The sequence below is a fragment of the Amblyraja radiata genome, chromosome 22, assembly GCF_010909765.2.
Source record: "Amblyraja radiata isolate CabotCenter1 chromosome 22, sAmbRad1.1.pri, whole genome shotgun sequence".
In the NCBI taxonomy this organism is placed as follows: Eukaryota; Metazoa; Chordata; class Chondrichthyes; order Rajiformes; family Rajidae; genus Amblyraja; species Amblyraja radiata.
The window spans coordinates 4,721,446-4,734,637 of NC_045977.1; the positions used below are offsets into that span (position 1 = coordinate 4,721,446).

The 13,192-nt window shown below is 51.2% G+C and overlaps 1 pseudogene; it reads right to left on the reverse strand.

Moving 5' to 3' along the window:
- The window catches only part of LOC116985510, a 59,553-nt pseudogene that overhangs the window by 33,200 nt on the left and 13,161 nt on the right, over window positions 1-13,192 (reverse strand).

A 13,192-nucleotide genomic window follows, 5' to 3' on the forward strand; every position in this document is an offset into this window, starting at 1 on the left:
CCCGCCACCACCACTGATCGACGCCACCCCCGCCGACCCCACTGATCCACGCCACCCCCACCGACCCACGCCACCCCCACTGATCCACGCCACCCCCACCACCCCACTGATCAACGCCCCCCCCCCCGCCGATCGACGCCACCCCCGCCGGCCCCCGCCACCCCACTGATCCATGCCACCCCCACTGATCCACGCCACCCCCGCCACCCCCACTGATCCACGCCACCCCTGCCGACCCCCGCCGATCCCACTGATCCACGCCACCCCCACTGATCCACGCCACCCCCGCCGACCACACTGATCCACGCCACCCCCGCCGATCCAACTGATCCATGCCACCCCCGCCACCCCACTGATCCACGCCACCCCCGCCGACCCCACTGATCCACGCCACCCCACTGATCCATGCCACCCCCGCCGACCAGTGATCCACGCCACCCCCGCCGGCCCCCGCCGACCCCACTGATCCATGCCACCCCTGCCACCCACGCTGACCCCCGATGGGCCCGCGCCACCTTCATCTTCCCCCACGCCAGAACGAGGGGGGGTTGTGAGGGGGGAGAGGGAGAGAGAGAGAGAGAGAGGGGGGAAGGGAAGGGGAGAGAGATGGGGGAAGGGAGAGGGAAAGGGGGGATATCTTTAATGAGATTGTAAAATTGAGGTAGATTTTAGAGCTATTATATTTTTCCTCATGAATATCAAATATTATCAAACTATTGGAACTGCTTTCTTTGCCTTGATAACAATACTGAAAAATATGAATTCCAAAGTTTGTGACTCTTTTGGCAGCATATTTTTAAAATATAATTTGAATATTACTAAAATCTGCATGTTTTCATGGTCATCATGGATCTATCTGCAGTAATGCAGCAGTCTGTTGATGATGTTGCTGCTGTGGAAGCTAGGCAGAAGATGGAGTTGGAAGATCTCCTTGGTGCAGTAAAAAACAAACGTTTTATGATTCTATATCATGAGTTCTTACAAGAATTGTGAAAACTTCACATATATGCAACCTATCAGTAAAATATTGTTGAATACTTGTAATGTCTTAAGTCCTGTTAATGATAATATTGGCCAAATAAAATATGTCACAAAATGGAGAATCTCTGTATTTGCAAAGCCTGTTTGTCCACTTTCTGTGAAAGGTTGCAAGGATTCTGGATCCTAGATGGAAGTTGAGGATAAGGCAGGTCCAATAGATGAGGCTCACACCAGGGTCTCATCCATACCCCGTAACACTGCTCTCTCTCCCCATCCCCGCACACGCAACAAGGGCAGAGTCCCTCTGGTCCTCACCTTTCACCCCACCAGCCGGCAAATACAACACATAATCCTCCGCCATTTCCGCCACCTCCAACGTGACCCCACCACTCGCCACATCTTCCCATCTCCCCCCATGTCTGCCTTCCGCAAAGACCGCTCCCTCCGCAACTCCCTCGTCATTTCTTCCCTTCCCTCCCGCACCACCCCCTCCCCGGGCACTTTCCGTTGCAACTGCAAGAAATGCAACACCTGTCCCTTCACCTCCCCCCCTCGACTCCATTCAAGGTCCCAAGCAGTCGTTCCAGGTGCGACAAAGGTTCACCTGTATCTCCTCCAACCTCATCTACTGCATCCGCTGCTCTAGATGTCAGCTGATTTACATCGGTGAGACCAAGCGTAGGTTGGGCGATCGTTTCGCCGAACACCTCCGCCCAGTCCGCAATAACCTACCTGACCTCCCGGTGGCTCAGCACTTCAACTCCCCCTCCCATTCCCAATCCGACCTCTCTGTCCTGGGTCTCCTCCATTGCCAGAGTGAGCAACAGCGGAAATTGGAGGAACAGCACCTCATATTCCGTCTGGGGACCTTGCGTCCCTATGGCATTAACATTGAATTCTCCCAATTTGGCTAGCCCTTGCTGTCTCCTCCCCTTCCTTAACCCTCTAGCTGTCTCCTCCCACCCTCCCATCCGCCCGCCCTCGGGCTCCTCCTCCTCCTCCCCTTTTCCTTCTTTCTTTCCCCCACCCCCCATCAGTCTGAAGAAGGGTTTCGGCCCGAAACGTAGCCTATTTCCTTCGCTCCATAGGTGCTGCTGCACCCGCTGAGTTTCTCCAGCAATTTTGTGTACCTTCCAAATGTCTTTCCTTTTGTTTATATGTATGAGGGTTTTGTAGAAGAGCTAAGAGGTGTTGCATATGCATGATTAGATGGGGGGGGGGGGTTTGTAAAGTGCTGTTAATTATGTTGCAGAGTGTTTGTGCTGTTATCTTGTGAAGTGTGAAGCCTTGTTCAAATTGTTTATAGTACCTGGAGAAATGTTTCTATTTTTTTGTAAACTGTCTTCCTGCTAGAACATTCTGTCGAAACAATGTAATGGTGAATTTTGTGATTGGGTTCGGTAACTGCCAATAGCTATAATCTAATCAAGATTCAAGAGAGTCATGTGTCCCAGATAGGACAATGAAATTCTTGCTCGAACTTCTCTCGAGCATGAAGGAGAGTTACATAGACCTCCTAGGACCATGTGTCGACCATGCTGCGAGTTTGAGTCGAGTGCAAGCTCTTCTAAACTCGTAAATTAGGTCCCCGTGGTGGGACAGACCCTTTAGTTGATCCCCCTCTCTCTCCCCCCCCTCTCTCTCTCTCCCCCACCTCTCTCTCTCCCCACCTTTCTCCCTCTCCCCCACCTCTCTCTCTCCCCCACCTCTCTCTCTCTCTCTCCCCCACCTCTCTCTCTCCCCCACCTCTCTCTCTCCCCCTCTTCTCTCTCTTCCCCTCCTCTCTCTCCCCCATCCACTCTCTCCCTCCTCCGCTCTCTCTCCCCCCTCCGCCCTCTCTCCCCCTCCGCTTTCTCTCTCTCCCCTCCTCTCTCTCCCCCTCCTCTCTCCCTCTCCCCCACCTCTCTCTCTCCCACACCTCTCTCTCCCAGCCCCCTCTCTCTTTCTCTCCCCCACCTCTCTCTCTCTCCACCTCTCTCTCTCTCCCACCCCTCTCTCTCTCTCCCCAGCTCTCATCCCTCTGCTCCCCAGCTCTCTCTCGCTCTCCCCACTTCTTTCTCCCACCTCTCTCTCCCCCACCTCTCTCTCTCTCCCCCACCCTTCTCTCTCTCTCCCTCCCCCACCTCTCTCTCCCCCCACTGTCTCTCTCTCCCCACACCTTTCTCTCCCTCTCCTCTCCCCCTTCCCTGCCCCCCCTCCCTGTCCCCCCCTCCCTGTCCCCCCCTCTGCTGCCCCCCCCTTCCCTGTTCCCCCCTCCCTGTTCCCCCCTCCCTGTTTTCCCCCCTCCCTGTTTTCCCCCTTTCCTGTTCCCTCCCTCCCTCCCCCCCCCCCCCTTCTCTCGCTGCCTTCACTCTCTACCCCTCTCCCTCTCTAGATGTGCCTGCGAGTTGGGGGCTATGCGTCAGTTGGGGCGGTTATGGGATAATAGGAGCAAATTAATAACATTCATATATTGACAAGGGGGGTGGTTAGCGTGTGTGCGGGGGGGGGGGGGGTAGTATCTCTTGCATACTTGACTCTGTATCCCTGACACTCTCGCCGGCTGATGATCAGTAAAGCTTGTGTTCGTTTACCTAACCCATTGTGAGTTGTCTGTTTTAAGAAATGAACCTTAACAGAAGGACTACTCCCTATTCCTCCATCTCCGCCGCATCTGCACCCAGGATTAGGAGTTCCAGACCAGGGCATCGGAGATGTCATCATCATTTAGGGAACGGGGGTGCCCCTCTTCTATAATAGATGAGGTTTTCACCAGTGTCTCCCCTATATCCCACAGCTACGGTCCCACACTCCCCATCCCCCTACTCAGAACAAGGATAGAGTCCCCCTTGTCCTCACCTTCCACCCTATCAGCCATTGCATACAACATATAATCCTCCGACATTTTCGCCTCCTCCAATGGGATCCCACCACTGGCCACATCTTCCCATCTCCTCCCCTTTCTGCATTCCGCAGAGATCTGATCAATTCGTCCCTTCCCACCCAAACTACCCCCTCCCCGGGTAATTTCCCTTGCAACCACACAAAATGCTACACTTGTCGCTTTACCTCCCCCATTGAACATCCAAGCACCCAAGCAGTCTTTCCAGGTGAGTCAGAGGTTCACCTGCACCTCCTCCAACCTCGTCTACTGCATCCGCTGTTCCAGGTGTCAGCTGTTCTACATCAGTGAGACCAAGCGCAGGCTTGGCGATCACTTCGCACAACACCCCCGCTCAGTTCACACTAACCAACATGATCTCGCGGTGGCTCAGCACTTCAACTCTCCCTCCCATTCCGAATCCGACCTTTCTGTCCTGGGCCTCCTCCATTGCCAGAGTGAGGCCCAGCGCAAATTGGAGGAACAGCACCTCATATTTCACTTGGGTAGTTTACACCCCAGCCGTATAAACTTTGACTTCTCCAATTTCAGTTGGTCCTTGCTTTCTGCCTCCTTCCCCTCCCCCTTCCCAGCTCTCCCACACGCCGACTGTCTATGCCTCTTCCTTTCTTTTTACAGCCCCCCCACCCCCCTAACATCAGTCTGAAGAAAGGACTCGACCCGAAACATCGCCTATTCCTTCTCTCCATAGACCTTTTTATGTAACTTGCCATCATTTTTGACAGTGTGCTGTGGGTCGAATGCCTTTTGTCCGTGTGATTTGCATTGGCGATATGGGGGATGAGTGGGAACGTTATTAATGTTTTCGGGACTCGATCCAACGATTCCCACAAGCAGTTGCAACAATTTTGCTATTTGTGCAGTGGATCTTCCAAAATGTTCACTCAGCCTCCAGTGAGAGCAGGGGAACAGAAGCGATGGGAGAATGGCGGCATAAAGGAGGAGAGGCATGGCAATAGTGGTGTGGTAAGGAGATGATATTGAGCTTGGAAATAGAGGATTATGGTGGTTTCAGGGAGGGATGATGCAGATTGCATGGGGAGAGGAAGGTAACCGAAGCTAATGAATACCTGAATTGAAGGCCGGTAGAGGAGGTGACAAGGAATGCAGGAGGTGGTGATGCGTGGGAAGTGCCAAGAAGAACCGTGAGTGGAAGAGTGTCTGGGAAAGGGAGGTGTGTATGCATTGGAATGGAGGACAGTGACAGAAGGAAGTGATGGGACAAAACAGCGAAAAAAGCAAGAGGTGGAGAGGAGAGTGACATTGTCTGAGTAAGTCATTGGTGAGGCTATGTTTGGAGTATTGTGTTCAGTTTTTGTCACCTGACTATAAGGAGGGTGTCATTAACCTGGAAAAAGTACAGAGAACAATTACGAGGACGTTACCAGGACTCAAGCACATGAGCTATAGGGAGATATTGGGCAGGACAGAACTTTATTCTTAGTTGAGGCCAATATAATCGTATCATTTCAAATACACTTGGAAAGAAACATGGACAGTCTTAGACAGAAATAAGCAAAATGAGGGTAGATTGGGCAGATTGGTTAGCATGGAAGTGTTGTGCCGAAGTACCAGTTTCCGTTTTGTGTGACTCTGCGAATCTAAATCAGAGTTTGGATGGAGAGATACGGAAACGACGAGGTGATGAAGTGATGTAAAGGTACGGGCTCGGAGTGAATTCCCAGAAGGAAAGTGAGAGACCTTACCTTCTGTACCGTTGTGCTGGATATTCTCTCTGGCAGTCGGCTGTTCACGTCCATCTTCTGATATTCCCTCCATCTCCACCGCCGCATCTCTCCTTGGTTCTGCCTCTCTTCTATGGTCTTCCAGATACCCTTCCCCCTTGAATTTCTCTGCGACCATTTGAAGGGCGTCGCTTCCCTCCCCGTTATTTCCCACCGTTTCTTCCCTCAACTTTCCATACTTTTCTTCCTTCCCCTCTGCCTTACCTTCCCCAGTCTCTCGCGTCAACTCTACCTGGTTTTCTTCTCCACACATTCCCTTCTCTCCTGCCATCCCTCTCTTCCCCGCTCCATACTCTATTTCAGTTTCTTCCCTCTCCCTATTCAACACTCCCCTCCACTCTCCTTCCGTTTCTCCCTTACCTCCCTTCGCCACTCCCTCACACTCTCCCTTCTGCCCCTCTGTCTCGCTGCTCCCCTCTTTATTCTCTCTGTCCATCCCACTCCCGCATTCTTGCTCCTGCTCTCCCTTTCCCTCTCCAGTATCTCCCCCTGTGTTTCCTCTCCATTTTCCCTTCTCGCCTTTCGCCTCTCCCTTCCTCTCCCTCGCGTCAGCATCCACCGGGTCTTTCCCCTCTTCCCTTTCCCATAATTTTTCACCCTCAGCGACATATCCCTCAATTTGCTCCCTCCTGTCATTCCCTTCTGCCTCCATCGGATCTTCTGCCGGTGTAGAATAGCCCTGTCTACCATTTTTACAATTCATCCTGCGTGGAAACAGTAAAAATGTTATTAGACAAGCATTCCAGTATAATCGATAATGATATTTATCATGCATTGAGACAAAGTAATGTCAGTAAGTGAGAAATGGGCTGCCGAAAAGATTCACCTGGATGTTACCTGGGATTGTGGGCTTATTCATAGGAAGAGGCTGGATATGTAGGACTTTTTTGTCTCAGAGTAGTAGGCCGAGGTGTGACCTTACTGAGGCGTAATTTGTCACTAGGGCCAAAGTTGAAGTGGACTATCCCATGGGAGAATATTGTAAAACAAGAGTGCACTGGCTTAAGGTGATGGGGGGTGGGGAGGGGGGTTCAGAATGATCTCAGCATACATACTCTGAGGGTAGACCTCTCTGGAATGAGCTGCCAGAAGTAAAATAAGCAGATAAATTTACTACTTTTAAAACATATTTTAAATGATATATGGACATTTTGGTTTTGAAGGATGTTGACCAAATGGGACTAGCCAAGTATGCCAACATGGCCGACATGGACAAGTGGGCCGAAGGGCCTGTTTCCATGTTTTGTAACTCATGACTAACCGTACTACTCGTGTCCCATGAATAATGTCCCTCATTTCCATACACTGTTGAGTTTCACTCCCGTGCGTCTTCTATTCGAGATACGATCCCAACACAGGGAGTTCCCTCCATAGGATACCTGCATTCAACTATTGGGATACCCTAGGTCCGCAAGAAACGACATTACACCAAGATTGCTGGGATCGCAGACAGTGAAGAAGGCTGTCAAAGAATGGGGCAGGGTAGAGATTGATACAGAAATCGGCTGCTGAAGGTTAATCCAAGTTCGTGCGAGGTGTTGCACTTCAAGAAGTAAAATTTAAGGGAATTGTAAACGGTTCATGCAAAGATGTTTCACAGCATTGTTGTGCAGAAGGATCTTGACGTCAACCCCCGTAGCACCCTGCAAGTCAATAGAGTGAGAAAGAAGGTGGGTGGGTGGGATGCTCGCCTTCTTTGGTCGTAGCACTGAGTGGCGGAATCAAAACGTCATAATGCAGGTCTATCTGAATTTGGCTCGGCCGCATTTGGAGTATTGCTTGCATTTCTGGTCATCAAATGACAGGAATAATGTAGTGGGTTTCGAGTGGGTGACAAGAGATTCATCAGCATCCTTTATATAGTAAGGTGTATTAGCTACAAGGAGAAGTTATAAATGTTAACTGTTTTTGCTGCAATGCAGGAGATTCAGAGGAGACCATAAAATTATAACCGTTTTTACAGGGTGAAAATTTCTAAGACGAGAGGGCATAGGTTTAAGGTGAGAAGGACAACGTTTAAAAGAGATGCGCGATGCAGGTTTTTAACAGAGTGGTGGGTGCCCGGAACAGGCTGCTAACGGTGGTGCTGGAGGCTGATACAATAGTGGCATTTAATAACCTTTTAGATATGCAGAGAATAGAGGGGTATGGATTGTGTGCGGATAGATGAGAATAATTTAGCCTGGCATCATGTTCGCTATGGAGATTGTGGGGGGAACTTGTGTTGCCACATTTATGGAGCTAGGGACATGGTCCTCAAGTTCCGTTGTATTTCAATGTTGATTTGAGTCTTTCCGTCGGTCCTGTACTTACGCATCCTTTTAAATTAAGAACCAGATGACCTTGTTGTGAGGTAAGAGGGGAAATGTTTAACAGGGACCATCGGTGGGTATAAGGAACATGCTGTCAGAGGAGGTAGGTATAAAGAACAGGCTGCCAGAGGAGGTGGTTGAGGCAAGCACTAAAACAACATTTATAATTCATGTGGACAGTACATTGACAGGAGGTGTTAGAGATGTTAAATGAGCCAAACGTGAGCACGTAGCAGGAGTGTAATTTCTATCTTTGTCAGTATTGCCAGGTTCGACTGAAAGGACATGCGGTATGAATCTACGACAATTACTCTCTTAAATTGAGGGAGTGCAGCATGGGATTACAAGGTTAAGGGCCTGTCCCACTTGGCCATCATTTGCGTGCCATTTATGTGACCTTCAAAAATGTGGTTGTCGTGTTGTGACGCACAGGTAGCATGTGGGTAGCGCGGGACGGGCGCATGGAGAGACGTGGAGTAGTGTGTGGAGTTGCGCGCAGCGCTCCTGGATTTCGTGCTGCACGAAATCCTCGCATGCCACCTGTATGACATATCGCGTATGCACGCTGACGCATTGGCATCGCATGCTGCATCTCGACGTCTCACGTGTATCGCGTGGTGACGCATGGTTACTTCACCGTACGTAACCATGCGTCTCCGCGTGCCGCAGGGTATTCTAATGACGTTGCGCGCACCAGACGGCATGACCCGAGTGATTTGTGTGCGGCGACGCGTCGACCTATTTTACATATGACGGGTAAATGAGGAGCAAATGACGGCCAAGTTGGACAGGCCCTTTAATTCCCGGGATGGCTGGACTGTCATATGCTGAGCGAATGGGGCAACTGGGCTTGTATACTCTGGAATTTAGAAGGATGAGAGGGCATCATATTGAAACATATAAGATTATTAAGGGTTTGGAAACGCTAGAGGCAGGAAACATGTTCCCGATGGTGGGGGAGTCCAGAACCAGGGGCCACAGTTTAAGAATAAGGAGTAAGCCATTTAGAACCGAGACGAGGAAACACTTTTTCACACAGAGAGTTGTGAGTCTGTGGAATTCTCTGTCTCAGAGGGCGGTGGAGGCCGGTTCTCTGAATACTTTCAAGAGAGAGCTAGACAGAGCTCTTAAAGATAGCGGAGTCAGGGGATATGGGGAGAAGGCCGGAACAGGGTACTGATTGTGGATGATCAGCTATGATCACATTGAATGGCGGTGCTGGGTCGAAGGGCCGAATGGCCTACTCCTGCACCTATTGTCTATTGACTGGATCAAGGGCGTGGCCTGAGTAAGAGATGTGGACAGTAGGAAAGGCGTGGCTTGCAGTGTGGGCAGAGGTGGCGTGCGGGCGATGACCTTGTGGTCTCATGCACTGAATGGATTGAACTCCTCTCACTCTTGAACATGCAACCGCATTCCGCGCCTTACCCGTAGGTGAAATCCTCAGGCAGCGGGTACGGGATGTGTTTTCAAGGAATGATAAAGACTGTGCGTAAAACGTGCAGGACGCTCAGCCAACTAATGAACAGGAATATCGCCCTCAGGGAGAAACCCGCTTCAAAGGCTACCTGGGAAGAGGCAAGGCAAGGCAAGGCAACTTTATTTATATAGCACATTTCATACACGAGGCAGACTCAAAGTGCTTCACATAAAAACATGTCATACAATAAATGAAATAATAAAATGAAATAAAATAGAAGAACTAAAAGAAAAGAAAAGCAAAATTAAAAATGCATTATAAAAAGTGCTAAAGTTAAAAGTGCAATGTAGTTAAGATTTAGCTGAAAGCTAAAGTAAACATAAAAGTTTTCAGTCTTGTTTTAAAAGTGGTCAAAGTTGAGGCAAGTCTTAAATCTTCAGGAAGTTTATTCCAGCTATTTGATGCATAGTAACTAAATCCTGCTTTCCCATGTTTTGTATTTACTCTGGGAATCACTAGCAGATTGGTTTCAGAAGATCTTAGTGGTCTAGAAGGCTTATAAGGGGTGAGGAGAGGTGACACGTTGAAAGAGGTGGAGCGGTGCTTTACACTTGGCACCGTTCACCGCATGTGACTGATCCTGACCCCGAACCATCGTCCCATTTTCCCGTCGACGCCCATCTCATTCCGCTGCAAATTCCTGCGCTTCATCGTCCATTTCACTCTCATTCTTTTCTGCAAACGATATGTCGCCAATTCTTTTTGGGTTTTTTTTTTTCTTTCTTAAATTCCAAGACTTTATTCGACACAACAAATGATACAACAGATCAAGTCATAAACAAACAAAATTAGACCATATCAAGTGTCATTATAATACAACATTGCAATCATTGTTCACAATACTCTCAACCCCACGCGGCGACCAGCGCCCACAGAAGACTTACAAAGTCCCCGTGGACACTGCGTGATCCCTCTCCAGGGACACACGTGCAAGGATGTTGGCCCGAAAGAGGGGCAGGCATCCGACTCTAGTCTGACCATCGACCGCCTGCTGCCTGGACCCGCGAATGGCCATCTTGGCCAGGCCCAGCAGCAAACCGACAGGTAAGTCCCACCCCCCCCCCCCCCCACTCGGCTCTCCCCACACCCTGCCTTGTGTCCAAACACAAGAATCGTAGGACTAAAATGCAACCAGAACTTTAGGAACAACCCTTTCAGATATTGGTACAGGTGCAGTAGCCTGTCACACTCCATATAAGCGTGGAACACGGTCTCTTCCTCGCCACAGAAAATACAGGCAGCGGACGTTTAAAAGTTTGTTACATGCCACCGCTCAGTGCAGCACTCTCCACCCCAGGTCCCCAATGTAAAGGGGGACAACTCCCTTGTAGAGGGATCCCCACTGTGGACCTTCCTCACCTTCAGGTGGTAACACTGTCCGCCATGGTGTGTTGGGTCGGGAAACGAAGGCAAGGAGGTGCAGAATGTGCAGGAACATTCTATACAGTGAACGTCTCTTCGCGTCATGAAATGGCATGCTAGTCATCTCAGAAATGCGGCTCAGGTTATGTGGAGCCGGTGCCCGGGAAATATCCCGGAGCCGAGGCTTGAGCAGATCTTGCGGATCAGGTAAAAGCTCATTCAGAACCACTCTAGGCGCGCGCCTCTCCTCGACACCCGCCATGACTGGGTGAGGTCCGGCCACTCCCGCAGCCGCAACATCCCCCTTCCCTCGTGGAGCAACATGCTGGCTGAAAACAACCAGATTCCTCACTCTTAGCACATCCCGGTAGAAAACAGGCAAACCCCTTAGGGCGGGTCGACTGATGCCGCCACCGGGAGCCGCGAGACGCCTCTTAGACAACGACTCCGTCGGAAAATAATACGTGGCCAAAGCGTATGGGGGGGTTCTCTATATACATATACCTCCGCAGAGTCCTGAGACGGAGAGCCGCCACCTGGGTACGCACGCATACCAAGGACTGGCCGCCCTCCTCTAACGGGAGACTCAGGACCGCTGCGGAAACCCAGTGCTTCCTATTTCCCCAAAAGAAATCCACCAGCTTCTTCTGTAAAGCATATACAAAAATGGAAGGCGGGACAAGAGTAGCCAGCCGGTACCATAACATGGAGGCCACCAGCTGGTTTATGATCAACACCCTCCCCTGAAAGGAAAATAACTCCATGCAAGCCGGACCAGCGCCCCAGCCGGGCAACCACTTTCGTCTCCAACTCCTGCCAGTTTGCCGGACAAGCATCGTCAGTGGAACTCAGGTTCACCCCCAGATCCACGCAAACATTGCCATTTCCTCTGGCAGGGAGTCTACCTGCCACTGACCCACTAAAAGTCCAGAGCACGTGCTCCAATTAATCCTGGCAGAAGAAGCAGCCGAGAAAATCTTCTGGAAATCATGCATCCTCCGCAGGTCACCAGGATCAGTGAACATAAGGAGTACATCATCGGCATACGCCGAAAGAAACACCTCCACCCCCGGGCCAGGTAGGGCCAGGCCTGTCAACCTCCTCCGAAGAAGACACAGCAACGGCTCCACACAGACCGAGTACAACTGACCCGACTTGGGGCACCCCTGACGGACCCCCTCCCAAAGTGAAAGGGAGCCAACAACGCACCATTAACCTTCACAAGGCACTCCACTGCAGCATACAAAAGGCGGGCCCGGGCCACAAAATGCGATCCAAATCCAAACGCTTGCAACGTCCCGAAGAGGTAATCATGCTCTACCCTATCAAAAGCTTTCTCCTGATCAAAAGACAGAAAAGCAGATGACTGACCAGTACCCTGGGCTAGATGAATCAAGTCCCTAACCAGGTGGATGTTATCCTGAATGGACCGGCCAGGGACTGTGTAGGACTGGTCATGGTGAATCAATTGAGACAGCACGGAGCCCAGGCGATTTGCCATCGCACGTGCAAAAACTTTATACTCTGTGCATAGGAGAGAGACCGGGCGCCAGTTTTTCCACAAGCGGAGTTCCCCCTTCTTGGGCAGCAAGACGACAACAGCCCTACGCCACGAGAGGGGCATCTCCCCGGTCGCCAGGCTCTCCCCCAGAACCAACATGTAATCATCCCCCAGGATACCCCAGAAAGCTCTAACAAACTCTACCGCCAACCCATCCAGCCCGGGGGACTTACCCCTCCTGAGCTGATGCAATGCACGAGTCAACTCCTCCAAAGATAAAGGGTCATCAAGAAGTTCGGCCACCTCCCTATCTACAGTCGGTAGACCCTCCCACAGGTCCCGCTGAGCCTCCCCGCTGAATCCACCTGCGGAGAACAGGGACCCATAAAAGGACCTGACCAAGGCACTGATCCTCTCTGGATCAGTGACAGAGGAGCCATCATCTGCGAGCAGCTCTACGAGCTGCTTGCGGGCTCCCCACCCTTCTCCAGAGAGAAAAAAAAAGGCGAAGCTCGATCCAGATCGTGCAGCATCTGGACCCGTGCCCTCAAGTAAGCGCCTCGGGACCGCTCAAGTTGCAGGTTCCTCAAGGCTTCCTTCTTCTCCTGAAACACACCCCATTCGCAAGAGTCATCTCCAACCCGACCCAGGTGAGACTCTGCGTCCAGCAACTCCCGCTCAAGCCTCTCGACCGCTGAGTCCCGCCGCCCGGTCGACCCCCATGTATAATCTTTACGAAAAAGACGGATGTGAGCTTTCCCCACATCCCACCACTGCCTAAGGGAAGAGTAGCACCTCTGCCTCTCTCTCCACCTCACCCAAAACCGACTGAATGACTCCCGGAAACACCGATCCTCCAGCAGCCGGTTATTAAAGTGCCAGTAGGCAGACCCGGCCCGAGCGCGCGCTGGATTAAAATCCACACGCAAC